The following is a 10,000-nucleotide window of genomic DNA, read 5'->3' on the forward strand; positions in this document are numbered from 1 at the left end:
AAGAGAAGGAAGAGAAGGAAGGGAAGAAGGAAGAATAGAGGGAAGGGATAGAGGGAGGGATAGAAAGACACCTTATAAGGGCTAGTTCTATAACCTTTGATTCAACTTAAATAAAAATAGATGTCTATTGGGCACATATTATAGATAAGACATAATACCCACTTTCAGGAGATTAAAATCTAGTTGGTGAGATAAAAGGAGTGTACACAAAAAATGATGTGACAGTATATTAGTATTATATGGTGCTAACAAAGAATCACTGAATCCTGGAAACAGAAAAGGTTCTTTAATATACTACAAAGTCAGGAATCTCTTCTATGATCTCCTTGATAGATTATTTTTTGATATCATAGTTCATGTATCTAAATCTTATACCATTCTCTCCAACTAGAATGTAAACTTCTAAATATGTGTAATAAGGGTTTGAGAATTGACTGACATCCCTCAGAAGGATAAGCATTCCCTCCTAAGCCTGAGAGTGATTCCCTACTTATGAGACTTTTCAGTTAGAAGACAGATTGGAGTTGAGTCCAGAAGATATTAAAGGGGAACGGACAGTCTTCAAGTTACAAACTGAGAAGTACAGCCTATAAGAACAGAGCAGAAGCAGCATGGCAGGAAGAAAGAGAGGGGTGGGCTATGTGGACTCTCCAACCCCACTGAGAACCTAACAAGCCAAGAGAAAAGAATTAGCACCACTGAAGCAACTAAAAAGATAATCTAAAAAAGAGAAGCCCAAAGGAGAAATTAAAAAGAAGAATGAGCCTTGGCACAGAAAGAAGAGATTGGGGTGGCTCATTGAGCTCTGTAAGCATCTTGAAACAGATGAATCGGATTTAAGGTGTTGGTTATATTCACCTTTTCAAAGATAGAAGGAAATCCTCCCTGCCCCAAAATGCACTATTTCTACAACTTCTCTTTCCCATGCCTGTTTAGTAACAGAAACTTTAATATACTATGCTCACTTTTTCAACCTCAATATTTCCTATATCTTGCTTTTGTCTCAGAGGTTAGGGGTTAGCTAGAGATAAAGAAAATTTAAATTAGTACAGAAAACCAAATTTCTCTCTGAATGATGGGAATTTTCCTAACTGAGAGCTCTAAGATACTGCAAATGTATCAATAATTTCATTGGATATAAGTTCTTTAAAGCCTCAGAGAATGAGGCCACGTAGACCCAAGGCTCATTATGTTATTCCCAGGCTAAAAATGAGATAATTGTACAACTATCTAGCTTAAGAAATCTCTAGTTTCCAGTGTTGGAACAACAAAAATGTATAGTAGAAAAAAATTGAAGAGAAAGAGTGCTAACTAAAAGGCAGAGAATAGTGGTGGATTAGGAGGAGTTGCTACCCAAGATAAGAACTGACATAAGATAAAAATTCTAAGAGTGAGAAATGAAGAGAGAATAAACTCCAAAGTTGGTGAATGGCTTGCACAAATTCACATAAATGAAAAATGGTAAATCCAGATCAGGAAATAGTCTGGAAGGAAGAGAGAATTTGTAAAGTATAAAAGAAGGCTCAAAAGGTAGGTGGGAACAATATTGTAGAAGGACCTAAAATGCCAGGTTAAGCAATCTGTTTTATCTTGTATGCCAGGGGTCGGCAATGTATGGCTCTCAAGCCATATCTGGCTCTTTTGAGGGCCAGATATGGCTCTTTCTGCAGGAGCCATAAAGTCAATTTTTTTTCAGGCGTTGTTACAGGAGCGGCACTATGAGCACTGGACGGCTCTCACAAAATAACATTTTAAAAAATGTGGCGTTTATGGCTCTCATGGCCAAAAAGGTTGCCAACCCATGTTGTAGGCCATATATAGGTATTTCTCTGGAAGAAGAGGTATAGAACATGCGTATGTGTTTGGAGGAGAGGGGGAGAATTCTCGAAGTTTTGAATGGCAGGGGTGGATTGATGCAATCAGACAATGCAATATATTCCTTTGCATATCCAGTAGTGTTTTGCAGATATCATGGCCCCAGTTAGTAAACTGGTTGAGATTGATTAATAAAATGTCTATATCTGTCATTTAAGTAAGAAAAGGGAAAGAATTGGAAAGGACTTTTAAAAGAGGTCATACTTAAACTGCACTTTGAAAACAGCTAGGGATTCCAAGAGGTACATATAAAGAAGATGTGGGTAGGGATGTGACCATAACAGTCATGAGGGAGAACTTGTGTGAAACCATGTACTCACTTATTAACTGAAAACTCATGAACTCATTTTAAATCTTTTTAAGAGAGATACCCACACAGTGTTCCCCAAACCCTCTTTTCCTTATCTGGTCTCCTTTTCCTTCCTTTAAAACCTTGCAGACTCAGACACACTTGCCTGCTACATCAGGAAAAATAATCCTGATATACAAGCCTTCATCCTGAGTGTCAGATATTGCCAATAATTACAGCATGGCCCAGAATCTAAAACCATTTGCTCAGAGAATGAGGAGACTGGGACAGACAAGTACATACTGTAAAAAAGCAATCCTCTTAAAACAATCACCACTACCCTTCTCATCACCTCCTTAATCCCAACCCTATTCTTCATGTCAGAGATGACTATTACTAGGTTGCTTCTCTGAAGGTGCAGCAAGAAAGGAAGACACCAAAAGAAGGATAAGAGAAAAATGAAATCCAATTGGGACTCTTTGGGTTTGAATCAGTCATTAATGAAAAGGATACATCCTCTTTACTAGGATCAGTAAATATTTCCATAGGGTGAAGGAATAAGGGAATATGGGAAAAGCCAATCTGAAGAGAATTATATTTAAAAGGCAAAGGAGAAAGCAAGGAAGTTGAGAATTTTTTCATTTTGCATTTGAACATGAGTAGCAGCATTCCTTTAGTTCCCCACACCCATGTCTGTCCCCAGTCTTTGTCTATTCTCACTCAAGAGACATTTTCCTGCTCTTGAGAATATCATTCATACAAAATATTAGTGCAATCCTGGATTCCATTTTTGAGTTGTTGCAATTTCTTTCTTGGAACAAATTCATTCCCCCCTTTTTCTTTGCCGCCTCTAATCACCATGGCAAAGGGAAAAGAAGGGAGTGAATGAGGAAAAGAAGAAACACTGGCATTTCCAAGTCAGAAACATTTATCCCCTCATCTTCTGATTTATTCCTGAGCCTTGCACACTACTTCTTTATCACCCAAACTCACCCAGGACTTCCTTTCATCTACCCCTTGACATCTAGTGCCAGTTTCCCCTCCCTCCTTCCTCTGCTGTTATTTTTTTTGTCTACCCTAGAGATGTGGCACTGCTATCAATTTTCCAGACAAGTATTCCAAAGCTTTCATCCCTTAGTCAACTAACCCATGGTGTTTTTCATTTTTGTTGACATCCCCATAAAAGGGGAGGAAGGAACTATTTTCAAAGCTTTTGTTTTGTATAGTGATGGCATTTCCCCACCAAGAAGCCATACCTGCTACCTCATAAGTAGCCTTAGCAGGGAGCAAGGCAAGGAGACTGAAACTGAAGCTGTTTCAACCACATGGAAGGATCTAGAAGCACTAACTTGACACACTCTACAATTCCAATGGAATTATAAAGTGAAAGGCTGATGTTGGGGTGAAGAAGTGAAATGATACAAACATAGGAATTAAAGGATTTTCAAGTTAGAAAGATCATCTTAATCTTCTATCTGTTAATATACTCTCCCTCATCAAGTTACCTTTCTCTGAATTTAATTTTCTGTGTGTCTGTCATATTCTTCCAGTAGAGACTATGATCTTTGAGGGCTATTTACTTTTGTGTTCCTGTTCCCAATCCCTAACAAAGAGTCCTGTACATAGTAGATGCTGAATGTTTGTAAAAATAAATTGGGTGCAGTAGGTGGCTCAGTGGATTAAGAACCAAGCCTAGAGAGGGGAGGTCTTGGTTTCAAATCTGGATTCAGATACTCCCTAGCTGTATGACCCTGGTAAATCATTTAACCCTCATTGCTTAGCCTGTACCACTTTTCTGTCTTGGCACCAATATATAGTATCAATTTTAATATGGAAGGTAAGGGAAATAAATAAATAAATAAATGATTAGAAACTTAATCTATTCTAAACCTGTCATTTTATAGATGAGGAAACTATTATTCTAGAATGTCCAGGAATATTTGTGTTCTTAGTTTTCCAATGAGTCTACTTATTTGTCCTCTATGTCCCCAGGAACCAATGTGCCCTGCCATGGTAGAAACACTAAAGTGGTATATAATGTCAGCTAGAATGCATTCTCTTCGGAGAAGTGAAAGTAAACAGATATCCTACTGAGGCACAGAGTAGCTTCTGCAGTGGCATCTTTGAAGAAAAAGAAAACACACAGATTGACATTTGAAAGGAAAACAAAGGTTCTAGTAATCAATACTGATATAGAGTCATGGGATAGATAACAGAGCCTACTCCATACCTGTAATCTCACCATTTCTTCACTCCCACTCCATCACATTATTATAAAATCATATTTCCCTATGAATCTATTACCGGTCTCTCTAGAGACAAAAATAAGGATATTCCCTTCAATGGTGGGCAGCAAGGAAGGAAAAGGCAAGAGATGGGGCAAGTGAAGAAGTCTTATCTGAGAGCAGATGTCAAGGGGGGAAAGAGGCTAACCTTAGATACATGTTATTGTATGTGATAATTGGCCAAGCAGCAAATCCTTTGGCCAAATACTCTGGGTTATCATTATTTTTAAGGGTTTTCACTATAATTGCTGGTAAGGGAATTTCTGTACATTCAAATTTAAATTATATAACTTCTCCCATGGCCATACAATACTCAGAAGACTTTGAAACTAGTGGTTCTATACTGGTGTAAGCTAGCCAGTGGAACAAGTCTTCTGCATAAGATGCAAGGCTAACAGCTCACCTCAAATTGCTTCATAACTAGGACCCTGAAAAGACCTAAAGAGACAGCTTACTGGGAGAGATAAGAGATGGCTAGAATTTAGAGAAGAAGAATTCCAGAGGGTTAATTAGCAGGGAACCAACAAGCACTCTGAACAACATGAGAAGTAGCTCAGAAAGATCATTTCCTGGTAAACTACACTTTCAGTTGATTTATTTTACCCAAAATCTTGAATCTCTTTCCTGTTGCTAAGTGAAAAGCAAAGCTAATCAGAGAACAATTCTTAAACAAATTCCACTCACCCCCTAGTCTTCTCCTTTAAACGACATCCCAAGTTCCTAAGCATGAAACCCTCAATGGGTTTCATAAAAGCAGCACAGGATTGGGAGGAGGCAACAGTGTCGACTAGAGTTCTATTTATTTTGCAATTACCAATGAAATCCTTCTGAAATTTTTGCTTTGAAACTAAAAATCTGGAATAGAAGAAAGTTAATTCTAAATGGTTGTAGGGTTAAAAAAAAAGACTAAGATCTAGGAGACCACCAACAATGGATGTGACTTTGAGTATCTCACTTTTTCTTTCTGTACCTCTGTTTCATCTGTTAAAAAGAGGGGTTGGTCTAAAAGTCCGTTCCATTTCAATGAGTCCAAGAGTGCAGAACTATCTTATAAAAGTCTGCCTTCTCTTTCTTTGATTCTCTCTCATCACTATGGGGACAGAGCAAGAAAGGCTAAATTACCTAAAAAAATGTAGTTTCAAACCCAAGTGACATCATGATGTACTTGAATCCATCCTTTTAACCCATGTATTATTTCTCCCATTAAGAATGTAAGTTCCTTGAGGGCGAGAGCTGTTTATCTAGCTTTTTACATATATTTGTATTTCCAGCACTGTACAGAAGCTTAATAAATATCTTATCTAATTATTATAATTTACTCCCTGCCCTTCGTGTCAGTACCTATATCTTGAGGAAAAGAAGAAGGGGAGCACTCAAATGGTTTTCCCCAAACCTAGTATGTTTCCTAAAAAAATTCTGGCGATTTCCTGGTGGAGTGGGGAGGCAAGGAAAGATTCCTTGCTGCTCTCCATCATTGGCTGTTGTTTTTTTGTTTTGTTCCCCCCCCCCCAAACAGGAATGCTACCTTTAGGACAGATGGCTGCTCACATTGCAGCTTCAGTTAGCTCTCCCAATGAGGCTGATGGCAAATCCACATTTGAGCTGAAAGCAAACAGTCTTCCAATTCAAAAGGCATTAATTCTAACTGCCAAAGCATTTGGGGTGCTCAGTACAGATGTCAAGTAGACAGTTTCTGACCAAGCTAAGCCAGGGCATATAAGCAAGTTACACATTGTAAGCTGCCATACCAGCTATGCTGTTTGTCCTACAGCTAAATCCCTTCAGCCTGGTGGAGTTTTAAAGGTTAAATCTGAAGCTACTGACAGTGCCAATCTTACCTCTAGGGATACTTCCTTTTGAAAGAGCAAAGAACATGGCCGCCAGAGATACACAAAATCTCAGAGTTGGAAGGGATCTTAGAGTTGAGGTAGTGCCAGACCTTACCTAGATTAGAACCCCATAAATAAGGTCATCACAGCATCACAGAATATCTGAATTGGAAAAGACCTCAGAAGTCACCTGTCTAAATCTTTTACCTGAAACATGGATCATCTCTTCAAGATCATGGAATTCCAGAGGCATAAAGAATCTAGCCCAGCCTGAATCTAAATAGGAATCCTCTCAATAGGGTTAGCTTTCAAACAGCTATCTCTGAGAAACACTGTAACCATATTGTTGATAAAAAAATTTTTTAGTTTGTCTACAAGGAAGGAGGTATAAAATTTGCAGATGCCTTATAATACACACTCCTAAAGAGCCCACCCCCAAGATGGATTTTAAACTCCTAACCCTCATGTCACTTTAAATGCTGCTACTTTCTTTTAAAAACAACTCAATTTTGAACTGCCCCTTCCCTTGCTTACTATAGCTCTCCCATTCAGAAAACGTCCAAAAGACACTAGAAGAAATAAGGAAAAGCAATTAAAAATAAAAACTTCCTAGGCTCAGAAAAATGCTGAAAAATGAAATCCTAATCTGAACCATTGCTTAATGATATTTAAATGTGGTGAACCTACAGACCTTTGTGAAACTCCAAAGTAAAATTTAGTCTACTTGCAATCTTGTGGCTTTGTAGAAATGTTATAGTACACTTGAAGGCTACCATCATCCCTTCATGAATCTCTTTATATTTTAACCTGTTCCTAGTGCCTACACTCCAAAGAAATCAAAGGGGGGATAAAAGGATTTATATGTACAAAAATTTTTCTTATAGTTCTTTACATAGTAACCCAAAATTGAAAATGGATATTCTATTTCCTTTTTATGTTCTGTTTCTCACTCTCCTGACTTAGCCACCATGCTTCAGCTTCCTTCTCACTCTGGGAAACCTCTCAGACCCTCTAACCTTCTCACTCTGGAACACGAACACTGCTCTCAGCCCTGCAATCCCCTTGTCCCACTGGTGAATTCCTCCTAGAATCTCCATTTTGGGAAAGTGACCAGGGCAACCATCTTTCATTCCTTTTCCATTTCTACTTTTGAGTCTCTGGATTTCACTACTATACTTCAACATGGGTACTGTCCCAGCCTTGAGCTTTCTGACTTCCCGTTAGCTGTTGAGGACAGGGATAATCTTTTTTGCTTGTATTTATATCTTTTAGTGCTCAGCACTTCCTTGAACATAAAAAAACACTTTGTAATTTCTTGCTGACTGATTAAATAAATTATGGTACACAAAGGTAATAGAATATTATTGTACTATAATAAATGATAAAATGCATAATTTCACAGGAAACTTGGAGAATGTTTATGAACTGATTCAGAGGGATGTGAGCAGAACTATTGTAAAATAATAACAGTATTGTAGAGGTCCAAAAGAATGAAGATGAAACACATCACTTAAAACCTGTCAGAGAAGTGATGAAACCAGAACAATGAAAGAAACATACACTTTCACACAAAGCTAACATGGGAATGTACTTTGCTGGAAAGTGTAACAAAGTGCTGAGAGCTTTATTTATTTATTTATTGCATTTATTTAACTGGCAAGTAGCAGAAAGGGCAGATGAAATTTTTAAATGCTCAAAAATTGTACCTAGGATATGAGTCCTGTGGGCCAAGAGATGTAGGTGGGGATCTGAGACATGTAAATAGTGATTGTGTATGTTTTTCTTTGAGAGGGGAAACACTAAACAAGTTTCCAGGATTGTAAAACTTGTTATTCCTGATTTAAAATCATGGATAATTTTGAGAATATAGTCTTCAAAAGAAATGTCATGAATTTTTCTCCACGGAAATGTCATTTCTCCTTTTCTCGCATATGCTCTTGCGTTTGAATACCACCTGTACCTAAATTCAAGTATATTGTATTGGACACTTAAGAAAGCTTGGATTAATGTCACGAGGAGAAGAAAACTAAACTTTACTGTTTCTTCTTAGAGATATCTAAGTTATTTATTCCTATACAGAGTGAAGTCAAGAATAAATACTTTAGGCTTTTCTGAGACTTCCATGAAGTCCAAAAAAAGGCAATAAGTGGAAAGAGAAGCTCTCATTATGGAGCCAAAAAATGAAGGAATATTAGTAAAGGAAAAATATCCCGGGCTTATTTTTCTTCTGATTCATTTCTAGATAATTACAAAACATGACCAGATAATGTGCTATCTCTGACAAAAGAGTAGCATTCACTACTGTGACAAATCTCAAGAAGTTAATTTACATTTTCACAAATGCTGTGATAGCAATTAATATTTTTCCCCTAATATCAAACCTGATAGCCTGCTCCAATTCGGAAGAAAAGTATTAGAAAGTTGAGCTCTAATCGATACAGAGGAGAACAGCTAAGTGCTAAAAATAAATTTCTCTTGTTACACTCCTTCGATGTAATGGAAAAGGTGCTGAATTTGGAGTCAGAGGCTTTAGATTCAAAACTTGATTCTTTTACTTTCTACCTGGGTCACATTGGACAAATCATATAATTTCTCTGGATTTACTTTTTTTCATGTGTAAAATGAGGAGATTAGTCAAAATGACTTCTCAGGTCCCTTCCTGTTTAAAATTTATCATTTGATGATCTAATCTGTCATGGAGTCTAAGTTACAGAGGCTAAATATTAATTGTGGATTGAATTTAGAATTCAAAATTTGTGAAGAAAAAACAGATTCCTGAATTGTTCATATCTCCTAAACTACAGCTGTGCTTTAAGCTGGAAATTAAATGGAATGACAACTGAAGTCTCCTCATCTTGTCCATGAAATCATATCAAACAGTAATATCATCATCCTCTACTCCTATAATTTTTATAGCTCTATCTTTATTAATGAGGATGATACATTCCAATGAGATACTTGATATCAATATCAAAGGAAGAAATAACCCAGAATAGACAGGAATGCATTTTAGAATGTAGATTCTCTCACAGCTTCACCTAGACAGAACAGGATATTTTTTACCTCATTATCTGTACCCCAGATGAGATATGCTATATCGCTCTCCTATTACTTAAAACCTATATAAGAGCAGTCCCACCCGTCACTTAGTGATGAGGAGTCTGCATGTGGCTACATACTGGGCCATCACATCTACACACAAATTATTAGATTATTTACATCTCTTTTGTTCTGTCCTCCCTTTAGTTAAGGTTAGGCAATGGCTAGCCTAAGAAACATCTATAACATTACCTCCTCCTCCTCTTCTTCCTCCTCCTCCTCATGCTCATGTCATTAATATTGTTGAGAACCTCCATTCAATTTAACACATCCTTATGAAGTACCTAAATCCCTTAAGAGCAACCTAATATTGTAGGGAGAGGGATGGTCTTGGAATCAAGAAAATATGAGTTCAAGTTCTGCCTCTTATACATTCTAGATGGGTGACTAAAGGTGAATCAATCATTTAACCTCTCATTGTCCCAGGCAACTTTCTAAGTCTATAAATTATAGAGATGCTACTAATCAGCAATTGAGGAGGGAATTTCTTCACTGAGAATTCTAATGCGAATGAAATGATAGCCTTTTTTAGGGGAGAACTTTGAATGATACCCAACATATAAGCATATTTGTGCTTTATTTTTTATGAAAAGTGTGTATGGTAGATTATGGATACAACAATC

General features: G+C 37.2%; 1 protein-coding gene across 1 annotated transcript in view; it reads right to left on the reverse strand.

Annotated features, from left to right (window-relative positions):
- Positions 1 to 10,000, reverse strand: part of SETBP1 (SET binding protein 1) — a 463,228-nt gene that overhangs the window by 254,981 nt on the left and 198,247 nt on the right. The window lies entirely within an intron of this gene.

Source organism: Gracilinanus agilis, chromosome 1 (genome assembly GCF_016433145.1).
Source record: "Gracilinanus agilis isolate LMUSP501 chromosome 1, AgileGrace, whole genome shotgun sequence".
Lineage (NCBI taxonomy): Eukaryota > Metazoa > Chordata > Mammalia > Didelphimorphia > Didelphidae > Gracilinanus > Gracilinanus agilis.